The sequence below is a fragment of the Budorcas taxicolor genome, chromosome 19, assembly GCF_023091745.1.
Source record: "Budorcas taxicolor isolate Tak-1 chromosome 19, Takin1.1, whole genome shotgun sequence".
Taxonomy (NCBI): domain Eukaryota; kingdom Metazoa; phylum Chordata; class Mammalia; order Artiodactyla; family Bovidae; genus Budorcas; species Budorcas taxicolor.
This window is the reverse complement of record NC_068928.1, coordinates 35,043,822-35,066,571: the sequence shown is the minus strand read 5'-3', so window position 1 is coordinate 35,066,571 and position 22,750 is coordinate 35,043,822. Positions and strand designations below refer to the sequence as shown.

Sequence of the window (22,750 nt, the reverse complement as noted above, 5' to 3'; positions counted from 1 at the left end):
CCGGGGCCCAGTGAGGGCCCGCAGTGCTCTGGCCACAGGACACGGCCCCTCCCTACCCTCCCCCAGCCAGTCCACTCCCCTGCCTGTGTGCTGACTACGTGCAATCCTAGGGTTTTGGTCAGACGAGGCCAGACCCTGGGCAGGTCACTGGCCTCTCAGGGCCTCGGGTCCCATCTGTAATGTGCGGGCATTCAGATGTGACTGCTTTGAGGACTGACAAGTTCATAAAGAGCCTAGAGAAGAGTGGCCACCACCAGCATCATGAGCAGCAGCAGCATTTCCGTGCCAGGCACCAGGGGGACAGCAGGAGGGACCCACTCACTCCAGCACTGGCCATGCTGTGTGCTCGTGGTCTGTTTCCAGGCCTGCCAGGCCCCAGGAGCATGTCCAGGCAGCCCTTTTCTGTGGCCCCAGCACAGCCTAGAAAGAATTTCTGGGAAGAAGACGAATGCACGTTTTCCGATGGTTTGCCTCTGGCAATGCGGAACCCCAGCAGCTCCCACTGGCAGCCTGGGTTTCTTTGTGTCACACAAACCCTGGCCACACTAGGTGTCCCGAGCTTCTGGATCTGATTCATCACTGGAGTCCCCCAGCACAATGCCGGGCAGGAGCAAGGGCTGATGTCTGTGTGCAGAACCAGAAATGAGTGTGCACGCCCACCAGGGCTTTATCTCGATGCTCTCCCTTAAGCCTCCCAAGAGTCTTGCTTTGACATCAGAAGAAACTGAGGCACAGAAAGGTGGCCTCTGAACGCTGAAGACCATGTGGGCTGTGACCAGCAATGGCAATAACCCCCTTGAGCCCTGGTGGCACTCCCAGCCCCGAGCTTAGGGAAGCCACATTCTAGCCCCAAAGTAGGCCCTCAGTGGAGACGTGGAGGCTGGAATGTGGAGCAGGAGGCACCTGGAGGCTGCACTCGGGTCTCTGTGGCCTGCTCTGTATAATGGATTGTAGGTATAAGCCCAGCACCCGGCAGAGGGCACTCAGCCATCAGGTGTGGAAGGAAGGGCAGGGGGTCCTAACTGTCCAGGGTCCACCAGCCTCCTGCCACTCAGGCCTCCACCTCCTATTGACAGGTCACCGGTTCAGGGGTCTCAGGCCCCCAGAGGGGCATTAAAGGTCCTGACACCAGGTTAACAGCCAGCAGACAGTGATGGCCCCATAAGCAAAGAAGAGGAGGCGGCAGGCCTGGCACAAAGGCAGGGAGTTGCAGAGACTCTGTGCCCATGAGCAAGGGCAGCATGGGGGTGAGGTGAGCAGGCCGGCCCTGAAAATAGCCAGGGATGTGGGGACAGACCATTTGGGGCCCTGAAGTCGGGCTTCTGAAGGCTACTCTGTCAGCCACAGCCAGACCTTAGACAGAGGCTCAGAGGGGCACCTCAGGCCCCAGAAAGTCCCCAACCCCTCTGAGCCTCATGCCGTCCTCTGTAAATGGGCTAAGAAGAGCACTGGCACCTCCTGAGGTCGCCTCAGGGAAGCCATGCGTCAACACCTAGAAAGCCCAAGGCAGCAGGAGCTTTCCAGGAGCATGCTTTCCCGAGACCCAGGAGCCCGCCCTCCCTGCAGCTGGGGAGAGGGGTGGAGAGGAGACGGGGTCAGAAAACCCATGAACTGGGGAGGTGCTGGGACAGAGTGCAGGCCGGGGACAGCAGAAGGCACTGGGACCTAGAAGTTACTGAGGGTCTGAGCGCAACACTCAGGGCAGGGGGCCCAAAGCCTCAGGTGCTGCGCACACGCAGTGGCACGGCTCCCCCACCTGCACCACTGGCTGCATCCGTGTCACTGTCACAGTGCACAAACCCCTCACTCCTGCTTACATGTTCAGACACATGCCCTCCACACAGTCAAGGCCTGTGCAGCCACGGAACACACAGCCAAGCACCCCTCCTGCTCACTGGCCGTCCACACTGTTTGCCATTCACACAGCCTGACCCTGTCTACAAGACTGGTCCCAAGCCTACCCTCTGAACCCAGTTGCTTGGGCTCTACCCCCTAAGGATGCTGTGTTGTAGGAAGGGGGACACAGAAAGGAGGGTGGGGGTCCGTGAGACCCTGCACTCCCACAGCACCCACACCCCAGGCCAAGGGGAGCCAGGTGGCTTGGACTCCCTCCAGATCCAGCCACCAGCATAGTGCTGATGGGAGCTCCTGCCAGCTCCTCAGTGCTGACAGGCTGATTAGGGGGTGGGGGGCCAGCTGGGCCCCTGCCTCCCACTGGAGCAGCTGCAGCCTTTGAGGGGTGCCACAGGAGGGGCTCCTGTCCCCTGCCTGCCTTTCTGCCCTCCTTGCAGCAGGCGGGCCCACCCTTCCCTGGGGAGCCCACGCCTGGGGCACTGGGCACTGCAGGGCTCACACACATCCACAACTGTGCCCCTTAAGCAAGCACACGCTGAGTGCCTACTGTATGCCAGGCCTGTGGAACCCTCATGGCTCCACTTGGGTCTGGAGTGGGTGTCGTGACTCTAGCGCACTCCCAGCGCCACGGGGCTCAGGGGCTCCTCAGTTCACCGCGATCCACTCCTGTGAGGGCACACACCAAATATGAGGGCACACACGAAAGAGACATGAGCCCAGTCGCAGCCTGACACTCCTGACCCGGTGAGAGGCGTCCACCCCAGCCTCTCCCCTCAGGCCCCCTCTTGGTTCCTCCCCAAGTCCACATGGATCTCTGCTCAGACGACCCTGCCCTCTCACAGGTTCTCTGGTCATTAACCCAGTCACCCATGGACATGTGAGGGCCGGGATTCTCTTTTTCCTCAAGAGTGTTTCTTAGAGCAGTTTTAGGTTTACAACAAAATTGAGGGGAGGGAATAGAGAGTTCCATTTACCCTGACCCCGCACATGCACAGCCTCCCCGTCATCAATATTCCGCAATAGAGCAGGACCTTCGCTACGACCCATGGCCCTGCCTGGGCCCGTCAGCATCACCCAGAGTCCACAGGTCACATCAGGACTCACTCGTGGTGCTGTACGGCCTGTGGGTTTGGACAAATGGACCAAGACTTGTATCTGCCATGACAGTATCACACAGAACAGTTCGCCACCCTAAAAGCTCCGTGCTCTGCCTATCCATGTCCCCTTCTCCAGCTGGCAACCACCGACCTGCCTGTTGTTTCCATAGGCCTGCCTTTTCCAGAACATTTGGTAGGTGGAATCACATGGCACAGCATGCAGCCCTTCAGGACTGGCTTCTTTCACTTCTTTCATGTGTACGGCTAAGTATGCATTTGGGTTCTTCCATATCTTTTCATGGCTTCAAAGCTGGTTTCTTTTTAGTGCTAAAGGATACTGCACTGTCAGGGTGGACCACAGTTTATTTATCCATCACCTGCTGAAGGACATCTTGGTTGCTTCCAGGTTTTAGCAATAACCAATAAGGCTGCTAGAAACATCTGCATGCAGGGTTTTGTGTGGATGTAAGTTTTCAGCTTCCTTGGGTAAATACCAAGGGATATCACTGTTGGGTCATACAGTAAAGTATGTTGAGTTTTATAAGAAACAGCCAAACTGTCTTCCAAAGTGACTGTACCATTTGTATGCCATCAGCAGTGATGAGAGTTCCTGTTGCTCCACCTCCTCGCCAGCCCTTCTAAAGGTATGGAGCGGTGTCTCACTGTTGTTTTAACTTACCCTTCCCTGCAGATAAGTGACATAGAGCATCTTTTCATATGTTTACTTGCCATCTTTATGTCTTCTTTTGCTGAGGTATCTGTTCAGGTCTCTGGTCCATTTGTTTCCTATCGTCTGTCATTTGTTCTCTATTGCTGAGTGTTAAAGAGTTTTTGCTTTATTTTGGATAACAGCCCTTGATCAGATGTGTCTTTTGCAAATATCTTCTCCCTGTCTGAAGCTTGCCATCTCATTCTATTGACATCATCTTTCCCAGAGCATTGAATTTTAATGAAGTCCATCCAGCTTGTCAATTATTTCTTTCATGGATCATGCCTTTGATATTGCATCTAAAAAGCCGTTAACTATACCCAAGGTCATCTTAGTTTTCTCCTACACTGTCTTCTAGGCGTTTCATAGCTTTGTGCCTTACATTTACATTTATGACCCAGCTGGTGAAGGGTAATGTGGTCTGTGTCCAGATTAAGTTCTTTGCATGCGGACATCCAGTGGCTCCAGCACTGTTAGTTGAGAGACTATCCTTGCTCCACTGTACTGCCTTCGCCCCACTGTCAATGATCTGTTGGCTATGTTTGCGTGTGTCTATTTCTGGGCTCTCTATTTTGCTCCATTGATCTATCTGTCTGTTCCTTTGCCAATCCCACACTGTCTTGATTACTGTAGCTTTATAGTAAGTCTTTAAGTCAGTTAGCATCAGTCCTACAACTTTGTTCTTCCCCTTCAATAGCTGGCTGTTCTGGGTCCTTCACTTCTCTAATAAACTTTGGAATTAGTTTGCCGATATCTACTAAATAACTTCCTGGGATTTTGATAGGGATACATTGAATCAATAGATCAAGCTGGGAATAAGTGACATCTAACAATAGTGAGTCTTCCTATCCATGTACATGGAATATCTCTCCATTTATTTAGCTTTTCTTTGATTTCATTCATCAGAGTCTTGTTGGATTTATATCTAGGTAGTTTCTTTGAGGGCTTCCCTGGTAGCTCAGGTGGTAAAAAATCCACCTGCAATGAAGAAGACCCGAGTTTTATTCCTGGGTCAGGAAGATCCCCCGGAGAGGGGATAGGTTACCCACTCCAGTATTCATGGGCTTCCCTGGCGGTTCCGAAGGTGAAAAAGCTGCCCGCAATGCAGGAGACCCAGGTTTGATCCTGGGTCAGGAAGATCCCCTGGAGGAGGGCATGGCTACCCACTCCAGTATTCTTGCCTGGAGAATCCCTGTCGACAGAGAAGCCTGGCAGACACGACTGAGCAGCTGAGCACAGCACAGTTTCGTTGTGGGGGTGCTAACGCAAAGGGTGTTGCGATTTTAGTTTAGGTTTCACTTGGTCACTGCTAGTGTACATGAAAGTGATTGACCTTTGCACATTAACCTTGTATCCTGCAACCTGGCTTTAACTGCTTAGTATTAGGTTGGTGCAAAAGTAATTGCAGTTTTGCAGTGTTAACCTTCGCCATCTTATGTTGGAATACATTCTTAAATAAATGTGGTTAGGTTATACATCATTTTAATGCACAGATTTTGATTTATTTTTTTTCTAATGACTTACTACTTGCTATTTATTTTATATGTAGTTTAGACTATGGAAATGATGTTAGACAAAAAGAAAATTCAAACAATTTTCTTATTTGAGTTCAAAATGGGTCATAAGGCAGTGGAGACAACTAGCAACATCAACAGTGCATTTGGCCCAGGAGCTGCTAGCAAAGGTACAGTGCAGGGATGGCTCAAGAAGTTCTGCAAAGGAGGTGGGAGCCTTGAAGATGAGCATAGTGGCCCGCCATCGCAAGTTGACAACAGCCAACTGAAAGCGATCATCAAAGCTGATTCTCTCACAACTGCATGAGAAGTTGCCAGAGAACTTAGTGTCGACCATTAACAGTCATTCAGCATCTGAAGCATATTGGAAAGATGAAAAGCTCAATAAGTGGGTGTCTCATGAGCTGACCCAAACCAAAAAAATCGTTTTGAAGTGTCATCTTCTCTTATTCTATGCAACAACAACAAACCATTTCTCTATCAGATTATTGTGACATGTGACAAAAAGCGGATTTTACATGACAACTGGTGATGACCAGCTCAGTGGCTGGACCGATAAGAAGCTCTAAAGCACTTCCCAAAGCCAAATTTGCACCAAAAGAAGGTCACGGTCACTGTTTGGTGGTCTGCTGCCCATCTGATCCACTACAGCATTCTGAATCCTGGTGAAACCATTAAATCTGAGAAGTACACTCAGCAAATTGATGAGATGCACCCCAAACTGCAATGCCTGCAGCTGTACTGGTCAACTGAATGGGCCCAATTCTTCTCCATGACAACACTAGCCTGAATGTCACACAACCAGCACTTCAAAAGTTAAACAACTCTGATTATGAAGTGTTGCCTCATCCGCCATATTCACCTGACCTCTCGCCAACCAACTACCACTTCTTAAAGCTTCTCGAAAGCTTTTTACAGGGAAAACACTTCCACAACCAGCAGGAGGCAGAAAATGCTTTCCAAGAGTTCATATAATCCCAAAGCATGGGTTTTTACGCTACAGGAATAAACACACTGATTTCCTTATTTCTCGTTGGCAAAAATGTATTCATTGTAATGGTTCCTATTTTGAGTAATCGAGATGTGTTTGAACCTAGTCATAATGATTTAAAATTCACATCTGAAACTGCAATTACATTTGCACCAATCTAAACAGTTCCACAGGCTTCCCTGGTGGCTGGGTGGTAAAGAACCTGTCTGTCAGTGGAGGAGATGCAGGAGACAGGGTTCGATCCCTGGGTTGGGAAGATCCCCTGGAGAAGGAAATGGCAACCCACTCCAGTACTCTTGCCTGGAGAATCACATGAACAGAGAAGCCTGGTGGGCTACAGTCCATGGGATCGGTCGCAAAAAGTCGGACACGACTGAAGCAACTTAGCACAGAGCACGGAAATACTTTCTGGAGCCTTTGTGTCAATTTCTTCAGATTTTCTACACAGATGATTATGTCATTTGTGGGTAGAGACAGTTTTATGTCTTCCTCCCCAGTCTGTATATCTTTTATTTCCTTTTCTTATCTGCTTAGCCAGGATTTCCAGTAAGATGTTGAAAAGCAGTCATGAGAGACAACTTCCTTGCCTTGTTCCTGATCCTAGTGGGAAGTTTCTCATCGTTCCCACTAGGATCTCATTCATCGTAGGACGTCAGCTCTAGATTCCTGTAGGTGCCTTTAGCAAGTTGAGGAAGTTTCCCTCGATTCCTAGTTCACTGAGGATTTGTATTATAAACAGATGTTGGCCGGGCTTTGTTTCCTCCCCTGGTATGTCCTGGTGCTTGGAGGAAGCATCAGCCCACGGCAGGCCCTCAGTGGTCACCTCTGGAAGGAACGGGTGCAGCATGTAGAAAAGGCTCTAGCAGGAAGAGGGAGAAACCACAGCGCTGGCCTTGGGTGGGTGAGAGTGGAGACGCCGAGTGGACGTGGAGCACAACAATCCAGTCACAGGAAAGGGATGAAGGCAGGATAAAGGGATGCAGGTGGCAGGAGGTGGGAAGTCACAGGGAAGGGATGCAGGTGTGGTGAAGGGGTGCAGGTGGCGGGAGGTGGGAGCTGCAGTGGGAGCAAGTGGAAGGCTCCTCTTCAATTTTCTCAGTAATGGGGCGGCCACACTGTTGGCTGAGAGTCCAGGAGCCTAGAGGGGAGGCAGGGCCCCAGGACCAAGATAGCAGCTTCTGGATGGAGAGGGAGGAGGTGGGTCTGGGACCAGAGCAAGAGAGGGGTCCATGCAGCACCAGAGCAGCAGAGGGTCATGCCCTTTAAATCTCATCTCCTGCATGTCCAGGAGGGACAGGGTGGGCTCAGGAAGCAGGCGGCAGGGGACCAGGGCACCAGGGATGGTTCTGAAGGGCCCTCTAAGTTCCACTGGCTGCACACTCACCCTGGGAGGCACGGGCGCCACCACAGCCTTCTGTGGGGCCAGGGCCAGACACCCCTCCCCTGAGGTACCTTCTTTGCTCCACCAGCCCCAGTCCTTGCTGAGGACTTCTACTCAGGCCACGTGAATTCATTTAACTTTGATCCAAAGTGAAGTGGATGGGGGATGGGTCGATGGGCAGCGCTGCTCCACCCCAAGCAGCTCTGCCGGGCTCTCGCATCCTAGCCTCTCAGCAGCACTCCCAGGAAGGTCTGTGGAAAGTCCAATGCGCCCACCTACGCAGAAGCACAGAACTCAGCCCTGGGAGGGGTCGGGGCTCCTGGGACAAGGGGCTGATGGAGAGATGGGAGCCTCACCTCTGCCTAAGGAAAGGATAAAGGAGGCCTGATCCTTACCCTGATAGCTTTAGCAGAGCCCTGGCCTAAATCTTTCCCTTGCATGAGCCTCTCAGCACAGAGCAGTTGCTCAAACAATGACCTGTCTTCCTATCCTAGTTTTGTGGAAGTAAAGATGAGGGAGATTGGACCAGCCCCAAGTCCTGTGGCTGAGGTCTCAGAGGATGGAGGGGGGAAGGTCATTCAGCCCCTCCTCCTCTTGAGCCTCAGTTTTCCCACTGGCAAAATGGACAGGCCGCTAAGAACCCTTCACCATCTAGGCTTCTGAAATACTCCTAAAACCTGGCACACAGAATCACGTTTGAAAGGGCAGACTTGGCCCTGTTTCTCAGAATAGTGAGGCTCAGAAGGGTGAAGCTGCTTGCCTGGAGCCACAGACAGGGCAAGGGGCAGCCCTACTTAAATCTAGGCCAAACTGGCTCATGCCCAACACTGCACCTGGATCCTCAGCCCAGGTCTCAGCCTTCCCTCAGGGGAGAACCCAGCAGGACCCATGGCCTTCCTACAGGACCGCATGTCTTTGGAAGGTCCTGGGGCCTCCAGCCTCGGCGCTTCTCCACCTGGCCGCCTGCCTCCCTTGGTGCCTCATCTCTCAATCCCTGCCCCTCTCCCAGCCAGTACATTTGAGAATTAAATGAGACAAAGTTCAGGAGAGCACTGTGCGCAGTGCCTGGAACCAGAACACACAGTAAACAGTCATCTTCATTATCATCTTTGGGTGCCGAGTCTCAGTGAAACATCAGAGCACTTCCTGAGAAATAAAGGCACCCAGTGACACCATGGGTTGCTGAAGTCACTGCCAAGGCAGGCATTTTGCTGAAGCATCCAAAATATCCTCATGGTCACCAGGAGCCAAGGGAGGGGGCTGAGGACACCCAAGCTCCCGGGGCAGCAACCTCAGGCCAGCAGATCCCAGCGGCTCAACAGCACATCAGCCATCTCCAAAGGGACTCTGCCTGGCAGCCTAGGGATGCAGCCAGGACGGGGGCACAGGAAAACTGAAACCCAACTTTCTCCCTCCAGTGACAGCAGGCTTGCAGGGAAACCAAGACACCTGGGGAGGCCCTGCAGGCTCCAGGTACAGACGAACTATTAGAAGCGAGAGGCTGGGCTGCTACATGAGCTCTCTGAGCCTCAGTGTCGGTATCTGGAAATCGGGCAGCTGGTCGCCATCCTTGGGTCTAACCATGAGGACCCACCAGGATGAGAAAGGGTGCCACATGTGGCAGGGGCACCGAGAAAGACCTCAACCTGGGGAAGGACAAAGGTTAAGGAAACAATCGCTCAGCAGGAGCTAGCAGCAGCCAGGAAGGGAACCACAGGAAGGTATTTCAACAGGAAGAAAAGCTCCTCTGGCTCTAAAACAAGAAAGGTGCCCATGGAGGCACTGACAAGGACAGTCTCATCCTTTCTCCGAGGGGCAGGGCAGCCACCACCCTGGAGGGCACATCGCTAGTGGCTCTAAAAGTTGCCAAGGAACAGGCCCTCTGACCCAGCAGGGCTACATGCAGACTTCTTGCTTGCATGGTCCTGGCACAGGACCTCAGGACCCGGGTGATCACAGCAGCGTTATGTGGGGTGATGAGGCTGCTCACAAACCAGAAATCCAGCCCAATGCACGCAATGCAGGCGACTGTAAAACCATTCTGCTCATGGACGTACTGATCAAAGGTGCCATCTACTATACCTCTCCTGTCCACTTCCTCTTAGAGTTCCCAGCAGTCTGATGAGGGGGAGGACCATCAATACCTCCACTTGCAGATGAGCAAATAGAGACACAGAACAGTCAAGAAGTCTGCCCAAGGACACACAGCTGGTAAGTAGCACAAACCAAGCATACTGAGTATGCTTCTCTCTCCAAGATACATTGCTAAAAACTACATATTTTTTTTAAAGGAGAAAAAAAATCAGGATGCAGGGCAGCATACCCAGGTTGAGTGATGGCTCTCCCAAACTACGTGTTCACCCAGTACCTGTGAATGTGAGTTCCTTTAGGTAAAGAGTCTTTTCAGGTATAATTAAGCAAGGGATCTGGAGATGAGATCATCCTGGATCATACACGCTAAGTCACTTCAGCGATGTCCAACTTTGTGTGACCCCATGGACTGTAGCTCGCCAAGCTCCTCTGTCCACAGGATTCTCCATGCAGGAATACTGGAGTGGGTAGCCATGCCCTCCTCCAGGGGATCTTCCCAACCTAGGGATCAAACCCATGCCTCTTAGGTCTCCTGCATCGATAGGCAGGTTCTTTACCACTGAGTCATCAGGGGAAAATGGCCCTAAATCCAGGGACAAGTGTCCTCTAGAGAGGAGAGAAGACTCAGGGAGCAGAAGGCCATGTGAAGACACATGGCAGGGACATGTCTGCCAGCCAAGGAACCCCAGGAGGCCTCAAGGAGGAAGCGACTCTGCCAAAGTCTTGAATTCAGACTCTGGCCCTGCAACTGAGAGACAATAGCCTGCTCTGTTTTAAGCCCCCCAGTCTGTTTTGACTTGTTATGGAAGAAAGTAGTACAGACTCCACCTGCTGCCCACCATCCCACTTCCATTTTCCCCTTGGGACCTAGCTGACTGACGTCCACAGGACGGCAGCCCCACGCAGGGCAGTGCAGACATGTCAGCTGTGCACATTTGTTCAACCACTTGCCCTCATGTTCCCAGTTCCCAGATGAGCAGCCTGAGGCCACAGGCTCAAGTCACAGCTCCCAGGGGTGCTGCTCCCCCACCACCCCCTCCACCAGTGTCTGATCTGAGGCCCACCAGGAGGGCAGCTGGGTCAGGACAGGACCCAGAGCTTGGCCACCTCGCTCTGTAGCCTCAGGGTCAGGGCATCTGCCGCAGGATTGGGACAAAGCCCACAAGTGCCCTGAGGCTATAGCTGGCAGGGCCAGCAGAGGAAAGAAAGAGGGTGGCTGGGGTCTCCTCTGCTATGAAGCCCCCAGGGAAGGGACAGGCCATTCTGTGGCTGCCCCCAAGGACTTTTGAAGGCATCCCCTCCAATGGTCCTGAAGGCTCCTGGAGCCGGGGTGGGGGTTGCGGGGGGGGGGACTTGGCCACCCTGGCCAGGCAGGTGCTGCTGACAGCTTGAGGCACAGCGGGCCAAGGTGATGGGCACAGTTAGCCTCCGGCCTGCATGGCAGAGAGGCTGGGGGCAGGGAGCAAGGAGGCTGCCCTGGCTGCCCTGGCCGCAGAGCTGGAGCGGAAGGGGGATAAGAAAACAGATTCCCAGACAGAGGTGTGATGCTCACATCCACTTCACAAGAAGGACTGCTGAGGCTCGGGGTGAGCACCCCAGCAGTCCTCTCAACTCAGCCTCGCAGACCCTTTCCAGGGCCCCTCAGTGGGGCCAGGCGGGGACCGTCCTGATTCTTCCAAACCAGGTAACAGGAGTGATGGTGGCACCCAGCAGGAACTCAGCAGCGGACTGAGGGTGACCGTCCCCAGCAGAGGCCTGCTTCCCCGGCCCCCACCACCCCCAGGGCTTCAGAGGAGCAACCTGGCCAGCGCTTCCCCTTCAGGGTCAGGCACCACACTGGCCTCAGCCTCGCATTTGTCCATGCTGGGCCACACGGTCCCTGAAGGTATGGACAGCCCAGGTCTGACTGCAGCAGGGTGACCTACCCATGGGTGCTAAGCCAGGGCTCCACCCTGGGCCCCTGGAACCAGGATTTCTGAGGGTGGAGCCAGATCTGGATTCTCCAACTGCTGCCCGAGGAGGCTGAGGAAGGAGGCACCCCAGCAAAGATCCAATACACCTCCCAGGGCCAACATACACCAGTTCTGAAATTCCAGGTTCTCTGTCCCAAAGAGGCCACAACCACAACTCAGAGCCCACTGCCTGGGAACTTGGGTGGCTGTGCATTCCTAGATTCCACAGCTAAGATTCCATGGTTCCAAGGCTCTGACAGCCCTCAAGCCAACACCATCAAAGGAGATAGGATGAAGCCCCAGGGGAGGGGGCCTGGGGCACCAGCATGGACAGCAGGGAGGGAAGATGAGAAACATGGAAATGGGAATGGGGAGAGAGACACAGGGCGCTGCCGACATGTACTGGTGAAGCACTCGGACAACCCAGAAAGTTCTCTAATGACAGTCACCTCAAGTGCATGTAGCTTCGTGGTAGGGGTGAGGGGAAGACAAAGTTTGAGAAAAAGAAATTCATTTCTATCCTTAAAATTGTCTGATGCTTTACTATGAGCATGTAACACTCTTGTCATAAAAAGCTGTGATAATTAGCAGAAGAATATGACAAAGTCTACGCTTCCTTAAGTGTCTGTTCACTTGTTTCATTATCCCCCCCAACCGAGACATCAGTTCCCAGGCCCCAGCCCCAGGCATAGGGCATAGCAATGATGCTTGCTGGAGACTTAACTGTCAGAAGAATGAATAATGCTGAATTCTGAGCTCCTCGAGGCCTGTGTCACTAAAACTCACCCATCGGAGACCTCCAGGGCTCTTTGAGAACAGAAAGAGAGCCCAGCAAGGATAGCAAGATCCAGGGGCCCATCCCGAGGGTGTCATGTGAGAGGGGCTCCAGGGCCCTGCCCACACCCTGCCTCCACAAGATCATGGCCAGGCCCCTGGGAAGCCCCACCTCTCAGCCCCCACCTGCCCCCAGATCCCAGCTCCTGCAGAAGTCACCAGCATCCATCCTCCTCTGCCCTCCCAGTGACAGTGACCCAGAGAGGCACCTCTGGTTCTGGAAAGAGGCCAGATGAAGCCAGCTCCCCTTGGCACCCCTGGCCCAGCTTGGCCTGGAACCAAGAGCCCAGAGGCACAGGGTCGGGGCAGGGGGTGGTGTGACTGCTACCACCCAGAATGCCAGCTGCTGGCAGAGATTTATTTTTGCTTTAAGTGCTGGGGAATTGCAGGCTGGAGCGGCCAACTCAGGGGGCTTGGGTTGCAGCTGGAAGGAGAGGAGGTGGGCGGGGAGCGGGGGCACACAGCCCCTCCCTGACCTTGGCCATCGGCTGTTCAAACACACACACAGAGCTCAGTACCTCGCTATCTCCACGTTCCCCCCACTCACCCACCCAGGCCAGCTCTCCAAGGGATGCCTCCAAGATGCTGTGAGGAGGCTTTAGGGGCAGAGGGTCTCAACTGCTGCCCCCAACTCTGCTCCTAGAGAGACCTGCCACCTCCAGCTGGGGCTGTCCCTCTCAGGCCACAGGCTCCCCACTCCTACAGTGGGCATGTCCCACCGTCCTCTCCCCCAGGACACCCCCACAGTTGGGGACCATGGCCACAGTGAGCTGGTGGGACCAGGCTGTGTCCCAGAGGTGAGCTCAGGAGACGAGCACTCAAGGTACTAACACTCCAAGGGAGACTGAAAGGAAACAAGACAAACACGAGGGACCGCTTTGCCCAGAGGCCCGAGAGGCAAGACCTGAAGGTGATGAGGGCAGAGTCAAGTGGACATCTGCAGGGGAGTGTCGGGGCAGGAGCTGGCCTGCGTGCTGGAGGTACAGAGGGGAGGCAGCAGGATGGCCTGAGGGAAAGAGGAAGCAAAGGCACAAGGAGGACCAGTCTGCAGTGCCCGGTGGACCGGGATGAGGAGGGTCCAGAGCCCAGACCCCAGGGGCCACGCAAAGAGGGCCACGTGCGGTGCTACCTGACTAAAGGCTAATTCGGGGCCCAGGGCCCCCACAGCCTCATGCAGCCTTTGCAGCCGCCACTGCAGCAGCTGGGCAGGAAGACGGAGCAGCGGGACACAGGTGGGGTGAGCGGAGGCAGTGGAGCGGGGAGGCGACTTGCCTGCCGTCGCTGGGCCTCAGTTTCCCCACCTGTCCAAGTGGAGGAAGGTATCAGGGGAGGGGCAGTTGTGCCCGTGTCACTCACAGCAAAAGCCCCAGCACCAGGCCACGCCCTATGCCACGGAGCCCCTCCACTCCACACCCCATTTGGTTTAGGACCCCCAGAGGCACACACAGAGGCTCACATTTCACTGTCCCGTCCTGGGCATCTCAGAAGCCTCCCCGCCTGGTGCTTTGATCCCACTTCACAGATGACAGACTGAGGCCCAAGAGGAGAAGTGACTCGCCACAGTCAGACCACCGGCTGCATTTGCCCCAGTTGTCTGCCCCAAAGTCTCTCCCGAAATAAGGAGATCCTTGAGGGCAAGGGCTGGGTCTCCATTTACTCAACACCCATTTATGAATCACCTTCTGAATGCCAGACACTGCACTGGGGCCACAGCTCAGCAGAGAGCACCAGAGTCTCCACCCCGGGAGCACACTTCTGCTGAGGCTCTGCGGCAGAGAAAGCAGCCCAGACCCAGACCCACTGAACATTTACAGAGCTCCTACTGCATGCGAGGCCTTAACCAGGCCCTGAGGACACAGCAACCTGGGAGCTGGGATGGCGGGCAGGCACCAGGCCCTGTAGGGGAGCAGCCCTGGGTGCAGGAGCCGCCACAGTCAGCCTGGCGCAGAGACGCGTCTGGGCGGGGTATCTGGGGGATGCAGGAAGGTGGGCTCTGGGTCGGAGCCACATTCCAGTCTCTCCGGGAGCCTCCCTGGGACTCAAAAGCTACTGCCACCCTCTGCACTGGCTGACCATTAGGAAATTAAATCAGCTGGCAGAGTGCTGGGCCCTCAGCCAGTGCCCAGTGAGGGCTCCAATTCTGCTCTCGGCCCCAGATCCTCTGGAAAACCCGCCTGCCTGAGCCTGGCCTCACCCCCACCCCCAACTCCATCCCCACCCCCACGGCTTCTCTGAAGCCTCTGAGCCTCCTGCCCTGCCCGCAGCCCAGTTTCAGGCTGGCTCTCTTTCATCTCTGGCCTTCCCCTGGCTGTCTCCCTACCACATGGCCAAATTCCTCTGGAGCAGCCATCCTGTGGACCAAGCCCACACCCACCACACCTTCCAAGTGGCCAGCCCAGCCTCCACCCACTTGCGGTCCATAAGCTGCCTCCCCCAACCCCTCCTCCAGGTCAGCGGTGGCAAGGCTCCAGCTGCAGCCCCAGGGGCGGGGCAGGTGTGCCCAGTGTCACTCACAGCAAAAGCCCCAGCAGGGGCCCAGCAACGCGAACAAGGTGAACCCAGTCAAAGGACAGCCAGCCGGAGCTGGGAGGAGCAGGCTAAGAGTGGGATTCAGGTGGGCCCTGAGGGGGCTCCAGCAGCCTCCTGCCTGGAGCCAGACAAGGGCCACAGAGGTTTCTGGGAGTGACACTGCATTTGCTTCCACTCCAGACACTGTGCCAAGGCTCCGGGTGCCATGCTTGGTGCTGCCAGCCATGGCCCAGGGCACCTGAGGCCTCGTCAGGCCAGAGGAATCTGCCCACAGCCAAGCCGGTCCCAGTGCCTCGCTGTGACCGCTGCTACTGTTATCACTGCTGTTGCTACTACTTCACTGCCTCAGGGCCACCAGCGTTACCTTGTCCCTTTTGGGCAGTCTTGAGAGGAGGGACAGGAAACCCAACAGGGCAGCCCTCTGGCCTAGGGAGAGCAAGGTGGAGTTTTACGCTCAAGCTCCTGACAAGCTGTGTGGCTCTGGGCAAGATCTTACCCCTCCCTGGGCACCTTTTCCTCCCAGTACAGCACAGTTCACTGAACATCCTTCCACCAGGCACATATCTCAGGGGGTCCCCTCCTGAGCAACCTGAAGCCCAGTGGGGGTCTGACATGGCAGTTGGGCATGGGAGGAGGTCCAGGGAGAGACCAACAAAGTCAGGATCTGCCCCTTTCACCAAGGGAAGGTCCATCCCACTCAGGGCTAGGGAGGGGGCTCTGCTCTACCCTCACCTGGACGGGGGCACAAGGTAAGGTCCGGGACTGGGAATTCAGATGTGCCAGGTGTGTCCCAATCACAGTGGTAAAGAATCCACCTGCCAGTACAGAAGACCCAGGTTTAATCCCTGGGTTGGGAAGATCCCTTGGAGAAGGAAATGGCAACCCATCCCAGTATTCTTGCCTGGAGAATCCCATGGACAGAGGAGCCTGGCAGGCTACAGCCCATGGGGTAACTAAGAGTTGGACATGACTGGGCACACAAACATATACACACACAGGTGTTTGTAAACACCCAGCATTTGTAGAATGCCCAGTGCATGCCCTTAGCAGTACATCAGTAGAGAAGAGGGCCCTCCGCTGCTGTCCAGCATACTGGTGCCCCCTTCTTGTCCCCAAGGATGCTCAAGCAAACCCCTCCCCCTTGCACCCTGCTCTCCCTTGGGGTCTTGGCCCCACATGGTGGAAGCCCCCTTTCTGGAGCTGCCAAAACCCAGCCCCCTACCTGGAAGGGAGGGGCTGCCTGAAAGCTGAGGGGCAGATTTTGCTGGGGAGTTTCTCTGGGATGGGAATCCAGCACGAGGTGGGGGTGCTCTTCTCACAACGGAGGAGGAAGCATGCCGCAGGAAGGCCAGAAACCCCCCGCTCCATGGGTTGTCCCCTCCCTGGCCCTCCCTGGCCACATGGTGGCGGCGGGACGGAGACCTGTGGTGAGGCACTGCAAACGAGCAAACTAGCACAAGGGGAGGCTGGGGTCCAAGTCCGGCAGCAGCCAGGGCCTGGCTGTCCTTTGCACCTAGGGGCAGGTGAGGGGTAGGCCAGAGGCTACCACCTTCTGGGTTCACACCTTCGAGGAGGCGGCTGCTGATTTCAGCGCCGTGTGGGCGCCTCTGTGCTCCCAGGAAACGGAGCCTGATAAACCCCCGGCTGCGGGACGGGACATGGATATGGGGGACAGGAGGTCCCCAGCACTTTATTCCAGGGCCCGTCCTGGGCACGGGAGAGCAGAGAAGAAGCAGGCAGTGGTCCCAGGCAGTGCAGTGCTCCGGGAGGATGAGCAGCCCGGGAAGCAGGGTGGCCAGGTCCTAGCAGATCCAGGCCGTGGGGAGGCAGAACTAGAGACCACCTCCAAAGAGACACTTTCCTGTGCCCTCCCTTTCTGAACACAGGTGTTTAAATATTCACATGACATGTGCACACTCGTCAGAACAGGCCTCGAATCCCATCTGAAGCCCCACAGGAGCTCTGCACCCAGCTGCTCTCTCCGGGGCCCCTCCCCGCTCCCCAGGACGTCCAGAGCAGACCGCAGCACGGTGAGGGGACCCCGGCCCTGAATCCGTCGGGCTTCTCAGCCAAGGCCCCCCGCTCCGCGATCAAGGCCGGTTTCTAAAAGCAAAGGGAAAAAAAAAAAAAAGGTGCGCCTGGACTCGCTGGCTAGCTCACTCGCCAGCGGAGAACACCGTTTCCAGAATGTTTTTGCTCCATTAAAGCACAGAAGATGGGAAAAAGAGCCGACTCCAAGGACCCGCAGCCCTTGGGCCTGGGGGCATTTTCCCGGCCTCCAGTAGTCCGCGCTCCCCTCCGCATCCCGACCCCGGTCAGGGGGTCTCCGGAGAAGGTCATGAGTAAGACTGACGCTGCCCACGAAAGTGCCTTCCCACGCTCCCTCCCGAATCTTTTCGTGCAAGTCGTCCAGAAGGGGACCGTGGGCGCCTCAAAGTTTCCCGGAGCGCCCCCAGGACGAAGGTTAGCAAGAAGCGAAGTTCCTTGGTGGCGGCGGCTGGAGACATGGCAGGGGAGAAAAGCTTGCAGTCAGCATTTCCTCCGATAGCTCATCAGGGAGGGGGAGAGAGGGGGGAAAAAAAGGAAAAAACAGAAAACGAGAGGACGAACCAAGCCCGCCGTCCCACCTGCCCTGCTGCGGCACCCTCTTGCTCGGTCGGCCCGGGAGGGGACCTGCGGGGAGCTGGAGCCGAGCCCCCGGGCGCTTACCTCGGTCAGTGCCCTGGGCACTGCGCGCTCCGCGTCCTCCGAGCTCCGGGCGGCTGTTCCTGGCCCCGGCAGCCGCCGCGCTGCCTGCATCGCTGCCGCCGCCTCAGGGCAGCCCCCGGGGGCGCTCCATGCTGAGGGGCGCGTCCGTCTGGGCCGCCGATCGCCCCGGTCCAGCCGCGGGTCGGGGGCGCGCGCCTGGACGGCGCCCCCGGTTGCGGGGCGCACACTCCGGTCGGCGCGGTTGGCTTCCGTCCCTCAGTCCGGCGGCTCGTGCGGCCGATCCAACCCCTCCCCCGCCTGCTGCTATCTGATCCCAAGCTGGGCCCGGCGCGCTCCCCTACGCCCAGGCGCCCCGCGCCTCCACGCCCGCTTCGGCCGCTCGCCCTCAGCTACGGTTCCCCGGGAGGCGGTGGCAGAGGCAAGGCCCGGAGAAGGCGGGGAGAGTGGAATGGAGGGCGAGGAGGCGGCAGGAGACTGAGGCTCGGCGCGCTCCCAGCTCGGCGCCCGGCTGTCAGCAGAACCCAGCTCGGCAACAACTCTAACTCTCAGCCCAGAGCACTCCCGCTCTGCGCCGCTCCGCCGCCGCCCCCGCCCACGAGACCCAGGCCTGACCGGGCGTCCCTGGCCCCGGCCCCCCTCCACACACAGACACACCACCAGCCACTTGCGCACTGGAGCGCGCGCGCGAGCGTGCACACGCGCGCGCACACACATACACACACACACAGGCGGAGGCATGTCCTCCCAGGGACCCACACAGGTGCATGGCGAAGGCACACACAGCCAAGTACACGAGCTCCGGCGTCTGGATCCACACATGCAGAATGCACGCTGTGACATACATGACGGTTGCAGGTGCACAGGTGCGATAAACACTCCTACTTCCACGTGCAGGCTGGTGGCTGCAGGAGGGCACCTGTGCACAGATCTCAGCTTGCACATTCCCATGGACTCCTTGCCCGTTGCACACCAGGCGTGCACACTCAGACACACATATTTCCCCCTCTTTAATAGAATTTCTCTCCTCATCTTGTGCTCTGCTTGACTCTTCCTCTCTCCTGTTTTCTCTCTGTGCTCCTCCCCCTGCCCTCTTTCTCGGAGGACCTGACCCCCATGTGACCCTCTTCTCTTGCCACCCCTGCCTCTGCCTCTTCCCAGCCTGTTCCCACAGGCTTGCCCTTCAAGCCTCCTGGGGCCTATTGTCTGGGCCTCAGATCTCTCAGCCATTGGCAGGGCCCAGGCCTTTCATCCAGGCACACAGACCTGCCCTGCTGGACCTTGGCCTAAAAGGGAGACCCCATTTTATCACCAGTCTGAACCCTTGCTCAGCTCAGGGGCCACAGATTTGGGCCAAGGAGACAGGTCTGTGCCCAGAGCAGCCGCCTCAAAGAGCTCTCCGGCCCCTCAGCCTCCAGCTCCCCCTTTAATGTGAAATATAATTATGTGTCTGCACAGCAGGGAGACTGGCTGCAGGATTCTAACCAAGGAGGATGGCTTTCTGGCCACCGCCCAGATTGCTGGCGGCTCAGACAGAGCGGTCTACAGGCCCCACCAGCCCCAGGCTCCTAGCCCCAGGCAGCTGGCGGTTCAGCCTGGCCAAGGCCACCCAGAAAACTCACCCCAGGCTGTCCAGAGTTGGAGCCATACCAGGTCTTCTGCCCAGCGGTGGTGATAGATCCCCTCACCTCCCTGTGCCTCACTCTCCTCGCCCGGGTCGTGCAGCTACAGTGAGGACTGAGGACCAAGCATACCCAACACCCTCGGCAGGCTCACGGCGGAACGCTGACCGAGCGCTGGCTCACAACCACGCTCCACTGTTACCACGACACTGGCCCTGTTTCATGAGTTCAAAAGTATATCTGCCCCCAGACTGAGCGCCCTTGCCTTGACAGCTTGCAGCGGAGAGAAGGGGCATCCCAGGAGATCCCAGCCACAGCCCCTCCCCCCACCCACTGGCACTTGGTGTCCTGGTTTTCTCCTGCTCCCTGGGGACCAAAGGCTCTCAGGAAACTTTTCCTCGCTCTCCCTCATGGTGACCAAGGAGGGAAGTAGCTCAGTTCCCCACCCTCCCCTGCCCAGGTTCCCATAAGACAGAGAACAGAGTACCACCCTAGGAGGAAGGGGCCCAAGACACCCAGGGTCCCCAGAGGAGTCAAGACACCTCTCAGCTGGGAGACAGTTCCAGCAAACGGTCTCAGCTGAGGAATAGACAGGAATACCTTGGATCAACTCTGTGTCAAACTCAAGCAGTTCTTGGGACAAGGGCACCCTCAGCACCAAGTACAGAGCCCCCACCCAGAGGGACAGTCTCAGAGCTAGTCAGCCGGACCCCGGGGCCCCAGCCTCCCCCAGAAACTTTATCAGAAGCATTTCCCAGAGAAGCCGGCATCTTCCCAAGGTCATCCAGCAGAGGTATAAGCCTGACTCCTCAGGCTCTGCAACTCCCTCCTGACCTGCCTGCCAGGTGGGAACTCAATTCCTAACCTAATCACACCCACCAGCAGCCACTATGGGCCCTTGGCTGGGCAACAAAGGTCACCAGCTTCCCTGGGGAGGCACTCCGATGTTCAGATGCAAGCACTGTCTACCTGTGGGCAGAGAGCTCATGGCCCGTCCGGGGCACTGCCCACAGCAGAGGGGGGCATCACACCTCCTGATGTGGAGGGGACCAAGCAGGGCCAGGTAGGGGAACTTCGGCTCGCCCTGTGAGGCAGGTCCCACTTTCTTCTCTGTAAAACAAACCCCCTCCCATAGCTGTGTGAGAAGCCAGTGAGATGAGCAGGACCTTTAGCTACAGCCAGCCCTTCCCAGCACACCTTACTCTGAAATACTCTCTTCCACTCCAGGGTGGGGCCCAGGCCCTCCCAGCCTTGAGTGAGGCACACAGTAGCTGTTGAAGAAACATTTGCCGAGCCGGGCACTCTCAGAGCCACAGACAAGCCAGAAGGGCAAAAAGCCCCTTGGCCCAATTGAGCTGCTCCTTTATTTGAGAAGTGTGAGGCCCAGAGACTAGGGGCTCCTCCTGAGCCATAAGGAGCAGGGGTGGGTGAGGAGGGGACCCCGCACGCTGGGGTTTACTGGGCTGAGTGGCCAGCAGGCTCAGAGCTGCCAGCTCCTGTAACACTGGCATCTTAATATGACAATACCAGCGTCAATTAACCAGTGACTGGAATGTGAAAACCAGGCAGTACCTCACTGGTACCTCGTCCTGCAGGCTGCCGCCCTGAGGCTCCCAAGGTTCCTCTCAGTATCACAGCCCCAGGAACTGCCTCCTCCCAGGAACCTGCCCAGGTCTCTCCTTCCTCAGCAGGAAACCCTCAAAACATACAAGGGGCTCACAGCCACCCAGGGCAGGACAGAGAACCAAAGTCCCAGTGCTCCGCACCCTCAGCCTCCCTGTTCCCGACACACTGCCTGGCCATCCAGGCCTCAGACGCCACCAGCTTGGTTCTGCTGCTGAGCCCTCCTCCCAGGTTGTTCTTCCTTCAGGGGCACCTCAGGGCACCTCTTGGCGAGGCCCGCCCACAGCCTCCCTTCCCCTGTTTTGCTTTCTTCCCAGCAGGCCACTTTCTGCAGAATCTTGTTTACTGTCGGTCTCCTCCAAGGTATGTCAGCTGTATGAGGGCAGGGAGAGCCTGCTCACAGCCCACAGCCCCAGAACAGTAGGAAGGGATTGCCTGGGGAGGATGTGGCAGGTCTGCAGGCTGAGGCTAAGGTCCTCTGTCAGGGGTGCTGTGGAGACTTGACTGCAGGGAGAGGTCCAGAAAGAGACAGCTGGGAGCTCCTGGCCATGCATTCCCCTGTCCCCAGGCACCTGCAGGCCCTGAGCTGACCCTCAGCATCTATCTGATGAGAACAGAACTCCAGGAACGGAGGGCAGCCCTGGAAACAGGACACTGAGTCCTGCCCAGCCGGTCAGGAAGCAGGCATTGATCTCAGCCTGGAGCGGGCTGGCTGACGTCTCCCTCCCACAGGCTCTGCACTCAGCCTCCTCCCCATGCTGCCCCGCGGCTGCAGCTGTCTGGAGGTCAGGGGGCAGCACCAGGGTGAAGGCCACTCCATCCAGTGTTTCCTGTCCTCTGGGCAGGTGCCGTACTGGCTGGGCCACTTAGGAGGCCTCGGTGGTCCACATCCTCCCACTGTTTGGGCCCCTCTCCTGAGAATCTTACCCAGGCCAACCCTGTGCCCTCTGCCACCTGCTTGCTGGAGGGATGGCTGGAACCACAGTGAGCCCAGAATACAAGTGACCCACGCCTGGCTGTGAGCTTTGCTGTGATTGGTTGGGGGTGGACATGTGATTGAAGCCAACCAATGAGAACCAGCCCCAAGACTTTAAATTAGCTGGGTGATGAACTCTGTCCCCAGGGGCTGCTAGGGACACGTTTGCCCCACTGTGGGCTCAGCCCACCTGAGAGGACCCCCTCCCAGAGGAATGCAGAGGTGAAAGTGCAAAAAACTGACTCCAGACGTGGCCGTGGGAGCCCCTTTAGAGCAATCCCTGGGCTCTGCTCCTAGCGTCAAGGGGTTGCTGAGGGGATAAGCAGTCCAGCAAGGCCTCCACACCACCCCCAGACTTCCCGAACCCCTCTCTCCTCCTCCTTGGCAGAACCGTGGGGGTCCAAGACCTTCTCCCTTCCTCCGGAGGGGCTATGACCTGCAGGCCCAGGCCAACAGGAATAAAGGGCAACAGAGGAGGGGAGGGAAGTCGCTTCAGCTCTCACAGTTAAAAATTGCTTTCCCCAAGGAGGCCTCTCTGCTGGGATAATCCACCCAGTGGGCACTGCCTGCGCCCATCGCAGTCTCCACAGGGGCCGTCACCCACCTATGGAGCCTCTGCCCCAGGACCAGCCCCCCACCCCTCCCTCCTCAAAAGGGGGCGGGGCTGGAGCTGTCTGCCTCCGTCTCCTCTCTTCTGAACTGGGCCTGACTCCGAAATAAAGGTAGACCTGTAAGGCCAGACAACGAGAGTGAATTGGCCAAGCCACCATCTCCACTTCCTCACCAGCCCCCGGAGGATCAAGAAGCAGAACAGGGCCTATTACGTGATCCCATTTATGTTTAGAACGCTACAGTTAGATTTGCATCAGCA

The 22,750-nt window shown here is 56.8% G+C and overlaps 1 protein-coding gene across 3 annotated transcripts in view; it reads right to left on the bottom strand.

Moving 5' to 3' along the window:
• KCNJ12 (potassium inwardly rectifying channel subfamily J member 12) overlaps window positions 1-21,877 on the bottom strand; it is a 41,095-nt gene extending 19,218 nt beyond the window's left edge. Inside the window, exon 1 of one of the 3 annotated variants that reach the window (XM_052657155.1) lies at window positions 21,831-21,877. The gene's annotated coding sequence lies outside the window, so the exon portion shown is untranslated. Of the gene's footprint in view, window positions 1-17,661; window positions 17,787-21,830 lie in introns of those variants that run through there. The other 2 variants (XM_052657154.1, XM_052657153.1) reach the window with 2 other exon arrangements.
• Between the last annotated feature and the right edge of the window lie 873 nt (window positions 21,878-22,750).